Here is a 13,551-nt window from a genome sequence, read left to right as displayed (position 1 = left end):
CCTACTTATACCCATGTAACGAATGAGTAATTATTCATAAATAAGGTCATGCGGTGTGTAACAGAGGAAGAAGCATCCCTGTGCATACCATTCAAATAGTGCAAGAAGTGCTGAACAGCACATGCAGAAATCACTGGATAAATGTGTCTTTAGTGAAGGTGTACTGTGAACTTTTTCAGCCTATATGTTTGGATGTTAAAGAAAGATGTAGGAGGAAATTCTTTTGAGAGAATCTTTTTACCCTGCGAACCAGAGCAGGGGATAGCGCTCAAAAAGGGTTTGAACAGTTCAGATGGATTGATTAATCACCTAGCAAGCTGGAGCGGATGAGTGACTTTAAAACTGGATTTGTGAAAGTGGAGATTGTTTTCGTTGCTTACTCATAGCCTCTGCTTTTAAAATAGAAAACCTCTAAAGCATGCATATCAATTGACTGTCATTACTTATCTATTCAGTAAACACGTGTTTACTGAGTGCCTAGTTTGCTCAGAGCTCTGTGTTATGTACTAAGCAAACTAAACACATCTTTTAAAAGTGTACTTTCTGGCATGTAGGGTCCAAATTATGGCAAAGACAAAGGAGTGGCAGATCCCAACATAAGTCTAATAAAATTGTGATTAGTTATTGTCATGGGCAATTACGGATTTTGTTGTTGTTGTTGTTGGGAATGACTAGGTGACTCAATCCAACCAGCACTAAAGGAAGGTTGTCAGCTTTAATCCAGTTCATAGTCCCTACTATGAGAACTGGCTAATTGAGTTTGGCTGGGTTTTTCAGCCTACAGTGGAATTTAGTGTGTAGAGGAAATTTTTTCATTTGTTTCTTGTTTGTTTGTTTATTAATTCACCTCACATCCTGATTGTAGCCCTCCTCCCTCCTCTCCTCCTGGTCTTACCCCTTTGCCCCCTGTCCCCCTGTCTCCCCTCCCCTTCTCAGAGGCAGCCCTGCTAGGGGAAAGTGATCCAAAGGCAGACAATGGAGACAACCCTCTAATTGTTATGGAACCCTCATGAAGACCCAGCTGCACATCTATTACATATGTGTAGAGGGCCAAGGTCCAGCCCTTGCATGTTCTTTGGTTGGTGGTTCAGTGTCTGTGAGCCCCAATAAGCCCTGCTTAGTTTACTCTGTAGATCTTATGGTGTTCTTGACCCCTCTAGTTCCCTTGATCCTTCTCCGAACTCTTCCACAAGACTCTCTGTGTTCTGCCTAATGTTTGGCTGTGGGTCTCTGTATCTGTTTCCATCAGCTGCTGCAGGAAGTCTCTCAGAAGACAGTTATGCAAGCCTCCTGTCTGCAAGCATAGCAGAGAATCATTAATAGTGTCAGGGGCTGGCTCTTTCTAAAGGGATGGGTCTCAAGTTGGGCCAGTCTTTGGTTGGTCATTTCCTCAGTCTCTGTTTCATCTTTTCCCTGCACATCTTGCAGGCAGGACAAATTTTGGGTTGAAAGTTTTGTAGGTGAGTTGGTGTCTCTGTCACTCCACTGAAGTGGCTACAGAGAATGGCCACTTTAGGCTCCATATTCCTTGCTGCTCAGTCTCTGCTAGGGTCACCCCCATATCTGACTCCTTGGAGCCCCGTCCCAGTCCCCAAGATGGCCCCCTCACTGATTTCCATTCTCTCTTCCAGCCCTCTCCTGACTTTCCACACCTGATCCCCAATCCAGTTCTCCTCCCCATCCCATCCCTTCTCCCACCAAGATTCCTTCCTCCATCCACTTCCTTTCTCCATCCACTCTGAGTGATATTCAAGCCTCCTAACTTGGGCCTTCCTTGTTCCTTAGCTTCTTTGGATCTCTGGATTGTAGCTTGGTTATCCTGTACTTTATGGAAAATATTCACTTATAAGAGAATACATACAATGTGTATCTTTCTGGGTTCAGTTACCTCAATCAGGATGATATCCCCTGCCTGCCTGATCCACCTGCAGCACAGCCAGCAGAGGTGAGCTTTGAGCTGTCCCCTGAACTCCATCATCTGGCCCATGGCTCTGCTTGCCTTCCTGTGCAGAGAAATTTTAATCCAGTCACATGGCTGCTCTGGCAAGGGACCCAAAGTCACATCCAAAGACATAGGTCTGTGTGATCCAGTTGGAATGCAGACACGTCAGTAGCATATACTTTTGATCCCAAACAATGACATCTAACTGAGGGACAGACAAAGTGGCAAATCAGCAGGAGATCTGACAGAATAAGATATGCCCAACTCTCATGAGAACAGGGCAGGAGAAAGAGATTCTTGAAGAGAGCACCGGGAAAAGCAGTTTAGGTGAATGACATCAGCCAGTCGGCAGAGAGCTGGGAAGCAGTTGAGAGTGCAGTGGAATGGAATTGAGCACCTGAAAGTTAATTTGGTGGCAGTTCAGTTCATGGAGTTCAGGGGCAGTTTATTTTTTTTTAATTTTTAATTATTATTTTTTTCTTCACAATTTATTCATTATACATCCTGATTGAAACCCCCCCTCAACTACCCCAGTCCCATCCTTCCTCCCTCTTCGCCCTCATCCCCTTACCCTAGTCCACTGAAAGAGGGAGTTCTCCACTATAGCCATTTGCCCATAGCTTGTTAAAGATCCTCTTCCTTCATGGCCTGGCAAGGCAGCATCATCAGGGGCGAATGATAAAAAAGAAATCAACTGAGTGCATGATAGAGGCAGCCCCTGCTCCCTTCACTCAAAGATTCACATGGAGACTGAGCTGCCAATCAGCCACATCTGAGCAGGAGGTCTAGGTCCTTTCCATACATGGTCCTGCATTGGTGCATCAGTCTCTGCAGGAACCACGTGCTCAGAGAGGATATTTTTTAATTTTTGTTTTTATTAATTACAGTTTATTCATTTTGTATCCCCACTGTAGCTCCCTCCCCTCCCAATGCCACCCTCTCTCTCCCTTCTCCACCCATGCTCCTCCCCCAGTCCACTGATAGGGGAGGCCTTCCTCCCCTTCCATCTGATCCTAGTCTATCAGGTCTCATCAGAAGTGGCTGCATTGTCTTCCTCTGTGTCCTGGTAAGGCTGCTTCCCCCTCAGAGGTGATCAAAGAGCAGGACAACAATTCATATCAGAGATAGTCCCTGTTGCAATTACTAGTGTACCCACTTGCACACTGAACTGCCATGGGCTACATCTGTGCAGGGGTTCTAGGCTATCTCCATGAATGGTCCTTGGTTTGGGGTATCAGTCTCAGAAAAGACCCCTGTGCCCAGAAATTTTGTTTCTGTTGTTCTCCTTGTGGAGTTTCTGTCCTCTCCATGTCTTACTCTTTCCCCCTTCTTTCATAATATTCCTTGCACTCTGCCCAGAGGTTGCCCATAAGTCTCAGCATCTGGTTTAATACCCTGCAGGGTAGAGCCTTTCAGAGGCCCTCTGTGGTAGGATCCTGTCCTCTTCCCTGTTTTCTCCCTCTTCTGATGTCCATCATTTTTTGCCTTTCTGAATGGGGATTGAACATCTTAGCCAGAGTCCTCCTTCTTGATTTTTTTCTTTAGGTGTACAGATTTTAGTATGTTTATCCTATGTTATATGTCTAATATCCACTTATGAGTGAGTATATGCCCTGTGTGTCTTTCTGCTTCTGGAATACCTTACTCAGGATGATCTTCTCAAGTTCCTACCATTTACCAGCAAATTTCCTGATTTCCTTGTTTTTTTTATTGCTGAGTAATATTCTATTGTGTAAATGTACCACAATTTATGTATCCATTCCTCAGTTGAGGGACATCTGGGTTGTTTCCAGCTTCTGGCTATTAGAAATAAAGCTGCTACAAACATGGTTGAGCAAATGTCCTTGTTGTACACTTGAGCATATTTTGGATCTATGCCTAAGAGTGGTATAGCTGGATCTTGAGGTAGCACTATTCCTTATTGTCTGAGAAAGTGCCAGATTGATTTCCAGAGTGGTTGTACAAGTTTACATTCCCACCAGCAATGGAGGAGGGTTCCTCTTTCTCCACATCTTCTCCAGCATGTGTTGTCAGTTGAGTTTTTGATCTTAGCCATTCTGATGGGTGTAAAGTTAAATCTCAGGGTCATTTTGATTTGCATTTCCCTGATGACTAAAGACATTAAGCATTTCTTTAAGTGTTTTTTCAGCCATCTGATATTTCTCTAACTGGATGTCTACATGTAGAAAAATGCAAATAGATCCATACTTATCACCCTGCACAAAACTAAAGTCAAAGTGGATCAAAGATCTGAATATAAAACCAGACACATTAAACCTGTTAGAAGAAAAAGTGGGGAAAAGCCTTGAACTCATTGGCACAGGAGACAACTTCCTGAACAGAACATCAACAGTACAGTCTCTAAGAGCAACAATCAATAAATGGGACCTCATGAAACTGAAAAGCTTCTGTAAAGCAAAGGACACCATCATCAAAACAAAATGACAGCCTACAGACTGAGAAAGGATCTTTACCAACCCTATATCTGACAAAGGGCTAATATCCAGTATATATAAAGAACCCAAGAAGCCAATCAGCAACAAATCAAGTACTCCTATTTAAAAAAAAAATGGTGTACAGAGCTAAACAGAGAATTCTCAACAGAGAGGTGATTTTTAACCAGGAAAGTTTTAGAGAGACTGGCTGCAGAGAGAACAAGCCAGATACAGGTGAGGACAGAATGAGAAAGAGCAAGATTAGAGCAGATTGCTAGAGTTAGTTTGAGGCCAAGCAGAGCAATTCAAACAGAATGTGAGAGGAGCCAGTTTGAATCAGTCAGTGTGGAGAAGAGTTTGAACTAGAACAGCAGAGTTGAACCAGCCAGCCAGAGTTAAGAAAGAGTTAGAAAGGGTGAACTTACTCAGCAGCAAGCCTCCAAAATGACAATTATTCAGGTGAATAAAAGTTACTTTTTCACTAGTGAATGTGGTTGCATATAGCTATAGTGCTATTAAAGGAAGGTAGACATTTTTTGTGTTTCTTGTGTCTTGGTATGATAACATTAAGCATTAAGATATGGTAAGATGGTTGTGTGAGAGGCATTATTTCAATGATGCTGACCAACACAGGGCTTCTTCTAAACACGTCTGGGAAACTATATGTATTCTTCACAGCTTTATGCTGTGTCTCATTTCAGTTTTTAAACCAGCAATATTAGATCCTAAACGGCTAAGTGTAATTTGATAAAGTGCTATATTTTTATTTGTTACAGTGTTTTCATGTATTACCTAGACAATATGTATTTCTCTTTTAGCCACCACACTGAAATTCTAGGAATCTTGAGGATGACAGAGGAAGATTATGAGAAATTGACTTTTAACACTTGGAATTGCTTCTGAAAAGAGGAACAGGACACTGCAGCTAGCCAGTTGTCTAGAGTGATGCTAACAGATCTGAAGTGTGAAGGTTGACTGCTGCTCTTTCCTGGCCTAGTAAGGATAACAGTGAGTCATTATGTCTCCCCAGGTAATTGTGGAAGCAATGTTTTCAATTAGTATTTCTTGCAATGCAATGTCTATACTGTAGCTGAGAATGATAGTGCTTCTTTCCTGACTGGACAAGCTACTGTAACTTACCAAAACAAATGAACCATCCAAATGCCAATATGGTAGGGCATATTTTCAGTCAAGGTTCATTCTTTCTTCCCATGTGACTCTAGCTTGTGTTAAGCCATTATAAATCTACTCATCACATCAAGAAAACTAAGAAGAATTTCTGTTTTGGAGTAGATGGTGTCCTACCAGGGACTCAACTAAACCAACAACCAAGATGGTAAAAACACTGATCCAGAATTCATCTGTGACAAAGAGGTACACACGAGCACCCCCATCAGATGTGAGGCACACCATGCTTGCTCTTGAATGCCATCACCACTTACTGCTCAAATTGAAGGGACATTTAAAATGCTAAGCAACTTCCCCTATATATATATCAGGGATTATTGGTCCTTCAAATGCTATGTGACACATATATTAACACGTGACCTAGTCAAATCAAACAACGTATTACTTCCTTTATGGCTTATATGAAACTTTTTGCTCTGTTAAAAATGTCACTCCAAATCATTCTCACAGTTACTCTCCTGCCTCAGTGTATAGGAGAGGGCTGGTGTTAATATTCACAGTCCCAACTTAAACTTCCTGAGTCAGATCCTCAGCAGATTTATTCTAGACTCACAAAATAATTGCTATTTTCCTCTTCTCAGAGGAGGACAACACCTTGAAGAGTTGCCATACCTTTCTCTCATGGTGCAGCTGGGAAGGGTACGATGCCTGGTCACTAATGTATGGAATAGATGTGCTGTCTTGCTAACTCCCATTATCATCACTGTGTCTAGAGTCTATGTCAATTCAAAACGAAAGTGCTCTCCCTTACAGCAGTACTACTTTAAATATCTCAACAAGAGCTGCATTTATGTAATGCCCATTCTCATGGCATCAAATCACCTTGACCAATGTTCTACTTTTCTTCCTTTTAAACATGTATGTGGCTGAGGAAAAAAAATAATGTGATGTTATGGAAGAAGATCATAAAGGAATTGTAAGCCTGTTCATAAATTCTAGTCCTTATTGATAGTAAAGGTCATGCAACTTTAAGAAAACATGATCTAAAATGGATCTAAGTAAGTCTGAAATGATTCGTCAGCTCTATTTTCTTTGCAACCATGCTATTTTACATCATTAATTTTAAATGCAAGGGACTGGAAAGCATTGACTCTGCTTAATGAAGTTTGATTTATTCAACCTTGCTATATTAGGGAAAATAGGATGTGTTGTTAGTTGGAAGATACATTTAAAATAATGGACTGAATACATTGAATAAATAGAGTGAGGAGCATAGAACAGTGAACAGCATTGAACATGTGGCAGGCTCCAAAGCACTTACACATGCATCGTGTGGAAGGGGCTTCATCATCCTTTGATTATAATTGTCCTTATATCATAGACAGGCTCCTGAGGCCAAAAGAGATTAACTGACAGCTAATGAGAGAAGATTCAAAGTTGAGTCTCCACATTCTTTCTAGTAGTCACTTTCCCCCTAAATAGCCAATCAAGGAAATGGTGCTTTTCAGTGGCCTCTTATTGTCACCAAACTTTCCCAACACCCAAACTTCCCAAAAGGAACTCAAGTCAGCTCTCTTCCCTAAAGACTCTACTTGAATGTCTTTTCTTTGTTATTTAAACTTGCATGGTTATCTTGTCACCCCATGTCTTTCACACTTCTTTCAAACCTGACCTTGCTCTGCTTGTGCAATTCCATTCCCTCACCAACATGATTTTGATGTTGTGATTTCACCAAACTAAATGGCATTTTGATTTCTCACACAGGGTTGCTTTCTGCTCCTCATGTTTTTGCACTTACTGTTTCCTTTCCCTGGGATGTCTTTGTCCTTTGTTTAGTAAAGCTCCACTTGTAACCTGAGAATCAATCCAAATAATAACTCTTGTGTGACACTTTCTCTCTTTTTCCCTAGGATTCACATGTACTTTGGGACTTTTCATGGCATGAAGTTCAAGTCATGAACTTCCTAAAGAAATGTAACACATGAAACTGGTCTTTACTTTCACCACCAATGCCTATTATCAGTGCTGATTATGAAATAAGCAAAGTACTAATCGTTTATTCAATAATTTCATCGGTAATGAAAAATACCTAAATTCATTAAATATCAAAATACTTGATAGATACTCACTATGTCCTAAACAATTGAAAGCAGGGATTCAAAGATATGTTATTCATAATGTCTGAAAAGTTTTTTTTTTATTTTTTTTCATCAATTACACTTTATTCATTCTGCATCCCCCCATAAGCCCCTCCCACCTCCCCTCCCAATCCCACCCTCTCTCCTCCCTCTGCATGGATGCCACTCCCCAAGTCCACTGATAGGGGAGGTTCTCCTCTTCTTTCTGATCTTAGTCTATCAGTTCACATCAAAAGTGGCTGCATTGTCCTCTACTATGGCCTGGTAAGGCTGCTCCCCCCCAGGGGGAGGTGATCAAAGAGCAGGCCAATCAGATTATGTCAGAGGCAGTCCCTCTTCACATTACTATGTAACCCAATTGGACTCAGAACTGCCCAGGGGTTCTGGGTTATCTCTACGAAAAGTCCTTGGTTGGAGTATGAATCTCTGGGAAGTTCCCTGTGTTCAAATTTTCTGGTTTTGTTGCTCTCCTTGTGGAGACCCTGTCCTCTCCAGCTCTTACTATTTCCCAGTTCTTACATAAAATTCCCTTCACTCTGCCCAACAGTTGCCCATCAGGCTCAGCATCTGCATTGATAGTCTGTAGGGCAGAGGCTTTCAGAGGCCCTCTGTGGTAGGTTCCTAGTTTGTTTCCTGTTTTCTTCTTCTGGCTTTCAGAAGCCCTCTGTAGAAGGTTCCTAGGTTGTTTCCTGTTTTCTTCTTCTTCTGATGTCCATCCTCTTTGCCTTTTTGGATGGGGATTGGACATTTTAGTTAGGGTCCTCTCTCTTGCTTAGTTTCTTTAGATGCACAGGTTTTAGTGGGTTTGTCCTATGTTGTATGTCTAGATGAGTGAGTATATACCATGTGTGTCTTTTTACTTTTGGGACAACTCACTCAGGATGATCCTTTCCAGATCCCACCATTTACCTGCAAATTTCATGATTTTCTTATTTTTCATTGCTGAATAATATTCCATTGTGTAGATGTACCACAATCTCTGCATCCATTCTTCAGTTGAGGGGCATCTGGGTTGTTTCCAGCTTCTGGCTATTACAAATAAAGCTGCTACAAACATGGTTGAGCAAATGTCCTTTTTGTGTACCTGAGCCTCTTTTGGATATATGCCCAGGAGTGGTATGGCTGGATCTTGAGGAAGCGCTATTCCTAGTTGTCTGAGAAAGCACCAGATTGATTTCCAGAGTGGTTGTACAAGTTTACATTCCCACCAGCAGTGGAGAAGGGTTCCCCTTTCTCCACAACCTCTCCAGCATGTGTTGTCACTTGAGTTTTTGATCTTGGCCATTCTCAAGGGTGTAAGGTGAAATCTCAGGGTTGTTTTGATTTGCATTTCCCTAATGGCTAGTGAGGTTGAGCATTTCTTTAAGTGCTTCTCTGCCATTCGGTATTCCTCTACAGAGAATTCTCTGTTTAGCTCTGTTCCCCATTTTTTAAGTGGATTGCTTGGTTTGCTGCTTTTCAACTTCTTTAGTTCTTTATATATACTGGATATGAGTCCTCTATCAGATAAAGGGTTGGTGAAGATTCTTTCCCAATCTGTAGGCAGTCGCTTTGTTTTGTTGATGGTGTCCTTTGCTTTGCAGAAGCTCTTCAGTTTCATCAGGTCCCATTTATTGATTGTTGCTCTTAGAGCCTGTGCTGTTGGTGTTCTGTTCAGGAAGTTTTCTCCTGTACCAATGAGTTCTAGGGTATTTCCCACTTTTTTTTCAAGCCGATTTAATGTGTCTGGTTTTATGTTGAGGTCTTTGATCCACTTGGACTTCAGTTTTGTGCAGGGTGATAAGTATGGATCTATTTTCATTTTTCTACATGTAGACATCCAGTTGGACCAGCACCATTTGTTGAAGATGCTATCTTTTTTCCATTGAATGGTTTTGGCGTCTTTGTCAAAGATCAGGTGTCCATAAGTGTGTGGGTTTATTTCTGGGTCCTCTGTTCGGTTCCATTAATCCACCATTCTGTTTCTATGCCAGTACCATGCAGTTTTTAAAACTTGCTCTATAGTACAACTTAAGATCAGGGATGGAGATAACTCCAGAAGATCTTTTATTGTAGAGGATTGTTTTAGCAATTCTGGGTTTCTTGTTATTCCATATGAAGTTGAGAATTTTACTTTCCAGGTCTGTAAAGAATTTTGTTGGTAATTTGATGGGCATTGCATTGAATCTGTAGATTGCTTTTGGTAAGATGGCCATTTTTACTATGTTAATCTTGCCAAGCCATGAGCATGGGAGATCTTTCCATCTTCTCATATCTTCTTCTAATTCTTTCTTCAGAGATTTGAAATTTTTTCATACAAGTCTTTGACTTCCTTGGTTAGGGTTATTCCGAGGTACCTTATGTCATTTGTGGCTATTGTCAAGGGTGTTGTTTCCCTAATTTCTTTCTCAGCCCTTTTGTCTTTTGTATACAGGAGGGCTACTGATTTTTTTTTTAGTTAATTTTGTATCCGGCCACTTTGCTGAAGGTGTTTATCAGCTGTAGGAGTTCCCTGGTAGAGTTTTTGGGGTCACTCATGTATACTATCATATCATCTGCAAATAGTGATAATTTGACTTCTTCCTTTCCAATTTGTATCCCCTTGATCTCCTTCAACTGTCTTATTGCTCTAGCAAGGACTTCCAGCACTATGTTGAAGAGATATGGAGAGAGTGGGCAGCCTTGTCTTGTCCCTGATTTTAGTGGGATTGCTTTAAGTTTCTCTCCGTTCAGTTTGATGTTGGCTATAGGCTTGCTGTATATCGCCTTTACTATGTTTAGATATGTGCCTTGTATCCCTGATCTCTCCAATACTTTAAACATGAATGGATGTTGGATTTTGTCAAATGCTTTTTCAGCATCTAGGGAGATTATCATGTGTTTTTTTTCTTTCAGTTTGTTAATATGGTGGATCACACTGATGGATTTCCGTATATTGAACCACCCCTGCATACTTGGGATGAAGCCTACTTGGTCATAGTGGATAATATCTTTGATGTGTTCTTGGATTCGGTTTGCAAGTATTTTATTAAGTATTTTTGCATCAATGTTCATAAGGGAGATTGGCCTGAAATTCTCTTTCTTTGTTGAGTCTTTGTGAGGTTTAGGTACCAAGGTGACTGTGGCTTCATAGAATGAGTTTGGTAATGTTCCTTCTGTTTCTATTTTGTGGAATAGTTTGAAGAGAATTGGTGTTAGCTCTTCTTTGAAGGTCTGGTAGAATTCTGCGCTGAAGCCATCTGGTCCTGGGCTTTTTTTGGATGGGAGACTGTTGATGACCGCTTCTATTTCTTTGGGGGATATAGGTCTATTTAGTTGATTTACCTGGTCCTGATTCAGCTTTGGTAAGTCAAATCGATCAAGAAAATTGTCCATTTCATTTAGATTTTCAAATTTTGTGGCATATAGACTTTTGAAGTAAGTCCTAATGATTGTTTGGATTTCCTCAGTGTCTGTAGTTATATCCCCCTTTTCATTTCTGATTTTGTTGATTTGGGTGGTGTCTCTCTGCCTTTTAGTTAGCTTGGCTAAGGGTTTGTCGATCTTGTTGATTTTCTCAAAGGACCAGCTCTTGGTTTCATTGATTCTTTGAATTGTTTTATTTGTTTCCAATTGATTGATTTCAGCCCTGAGTTTGATTATTTCCAGCCGTCTACTCCTTATTGGTGTGTCTGCTTCTTGTTTTTCTAGGGTTTTTAAGTGAGCTATTAAGGTGCTTGAATGAGCTGTCTCGAATTTCTTCTTGAAGGCACTTAGTGCTATGAACTTTCCTCTTAGCATTGCTTTCATTGTGTCCCACAAGTTTGGGTATGTTGTGTCTTCATTTTCATTGATTTCTAGAAAGACTTTAATTTCTTTCTTTATTTCTTCCCTGACCCAGCTGTCATTTAGTAACAAGTTGTTCAGTTTCCATGTGTGTGTAGGCTTTTTGCTATTTCTGTTATTGTTGAGGTCCAGCTTTATTCCATGGTGATCAGACAAGATACAAGGGATTATTTCAATCTTCTTTTATCTGTTGAGGCTTGCTTTGTGACCCACTATATGGTCAATTTTGGAAAAGGTTCCATGAGGTGCTGAGAAGAAGGTAAATTCTTTTGTGTTTGGGTGTAAAGTTCTGTAAATGTCTGTTAGGTCCATTTGATTCATGACCTCTGTCAGAGACATTGTTTCTTTGTTTAATTTCTGTTTTGTTGACCTGTCCTTTGTTGAGAGTGGGGTGTTGAAGTCTCCCACTATTAATGTGTGGGGATCTATATGTGCTTTAAATTTTATCAATGTTTCTTTCACAAATGTGGGTGCCCTTGTATTTGGGGCATAGATGTTCAGGATTGTGATGTCTTCCTGGTGGAATTTTCCCTTGATGAGTATGAAGTGTCCTTCCCAATCTCTTTTTATTAATTTTGGTTGAAAGTCTATTTTATCAGATATTAGAATGGCTACTCCTGCTTGCTTCTTGGGTCTGTTTGCTTGGAAAATCGTCTTCCAACTCTTTACCCTCAGGTAATGTCTATCTTTGTGTCTTAGGTGTGTTTCTTGTATGCAACAGATTGCTGGGCTTAGTTTTATGTATCCATTCTGTTAATCTGTGTCTTTTTATTGGAGAGTTGAGTCCATTGATGTTGAGAGAGATTAATGACCAGTGGCTGTTAGATCCCTTGATTTTGATGTTGGCTGTGGTCATCAGGTTGTGTGCTTGGTTGCTTTTTGTTTTACTGTAGTGAGGTCAATTATTTCCTGTGTTTTCTTGAAAATAGCTAGTTTTCTTGGGTTGTATTTTCCCTTCTAGTGTCTTCTGTAATGCTGGATTTACGTGTAGGTATTATTGAAATTTGTTTTTGTCATTGAATATCTTGTTTTCTCCATCTATGAGGACTGAGAGTTTTGCGGGGTATAGTAGCCTGGGCTGACATCTGTGTTCTCTTAGGGTCTACATGATATCCGTCCAGGCCCTTCTGGCTTTCATAGTCTCTGTTGAAAAGTCAGGTGTGATTCTAATGGGTTTGCCCTTATATGTTACTTGGCCTTTTTCCCTTGCAGCTTTTAGTATTTTTTCTTTGTTCTGTATACTTACTGTTTTGATTATTATGTGGCGGGAGGATTTTCTTTTCTGGTCAAATTTGTTGGGTGTTCTGTAGGCCTCGTGTATTCTAATTGGCCTCTCCTTTAGCTTGGGGAAATTTTCTTCAATGATTTTGTTGAAAATATTTTCTGGGCCTTGGAGAAGGGAGTCTTCTTTTTCCTCTATACCTATTATTCTTAGGTTTTGTCTTTTCATATTGTCTTGGATTTCTTGGACAGTCTGTGTCAGGAATTTTTCGGATTTAACATTTTCTTTGACAGATACATTGATTTCTTCCATTGTATCTTCTACACCTAAGATTCTTTCTTCCATCTCTTGTAGTATGTTGGTTATGCTTACCTCTGTAGTTCCTGTTTTCTTCCCTAGATTCTTCCTTTCCATTATTTCTTCCATTTGTGTTTTCTTTAATTTTTCCAATTCTATCTTCAGGTCTTGAGTTGTTTTGTTTACTTCCTTCACCTGTCTGATTGTACTTTCCTGTTTTTCTTTTAGTTCCTTCAACTCTGTTTCTTTTATTTCATTCAGTACTTTAAGCATTTCCTTTCTAAAGGCCATAAACTATTTGGCTGCAGCTTCCTCTATTTCTTTACGGATGGCAATATTCTGTTTGAGTTTATCTTCCTCTATGTCTTTATGTATCTTATTTGTTTCCTCTGTTATCATCTTCATGAGCATAGTTGTTAGGTCATCTTCTTGGATTTCAGTTATGTTGGGGTGTCCAGGGCTACTTGCCCCTGGGTAACTGGGTTCTGGAGATGCCATATTGCTCTGTCTTTTGTTGCTTGAGCTTTTATGCTGGCCTCTACCCATTGTGCTATCTTAGGTGTTTGGGGTTATTTTCTGGTGGTT

This window comes from Meriones unguiculatus, chromosome 18 (assembly GCF_030254825.1).
Source record: "Meriones unguiculatus strain TT.TT164.6M chromosome 18, Bangor_MerUng_6.1, whole genome shotgun sequence".
In the NCBI taxonomy this organism is placed as follows: Eukaryota; Metazoa; Chordata; class Mammalia; order Rodentia; family Muridae; genus Meriones; species Meriones unguiculatus.
The sequence above is the reverse complement of the archived record's forward strand: the minus strand, read 5'-3'. Positions refer to the sequence as shown.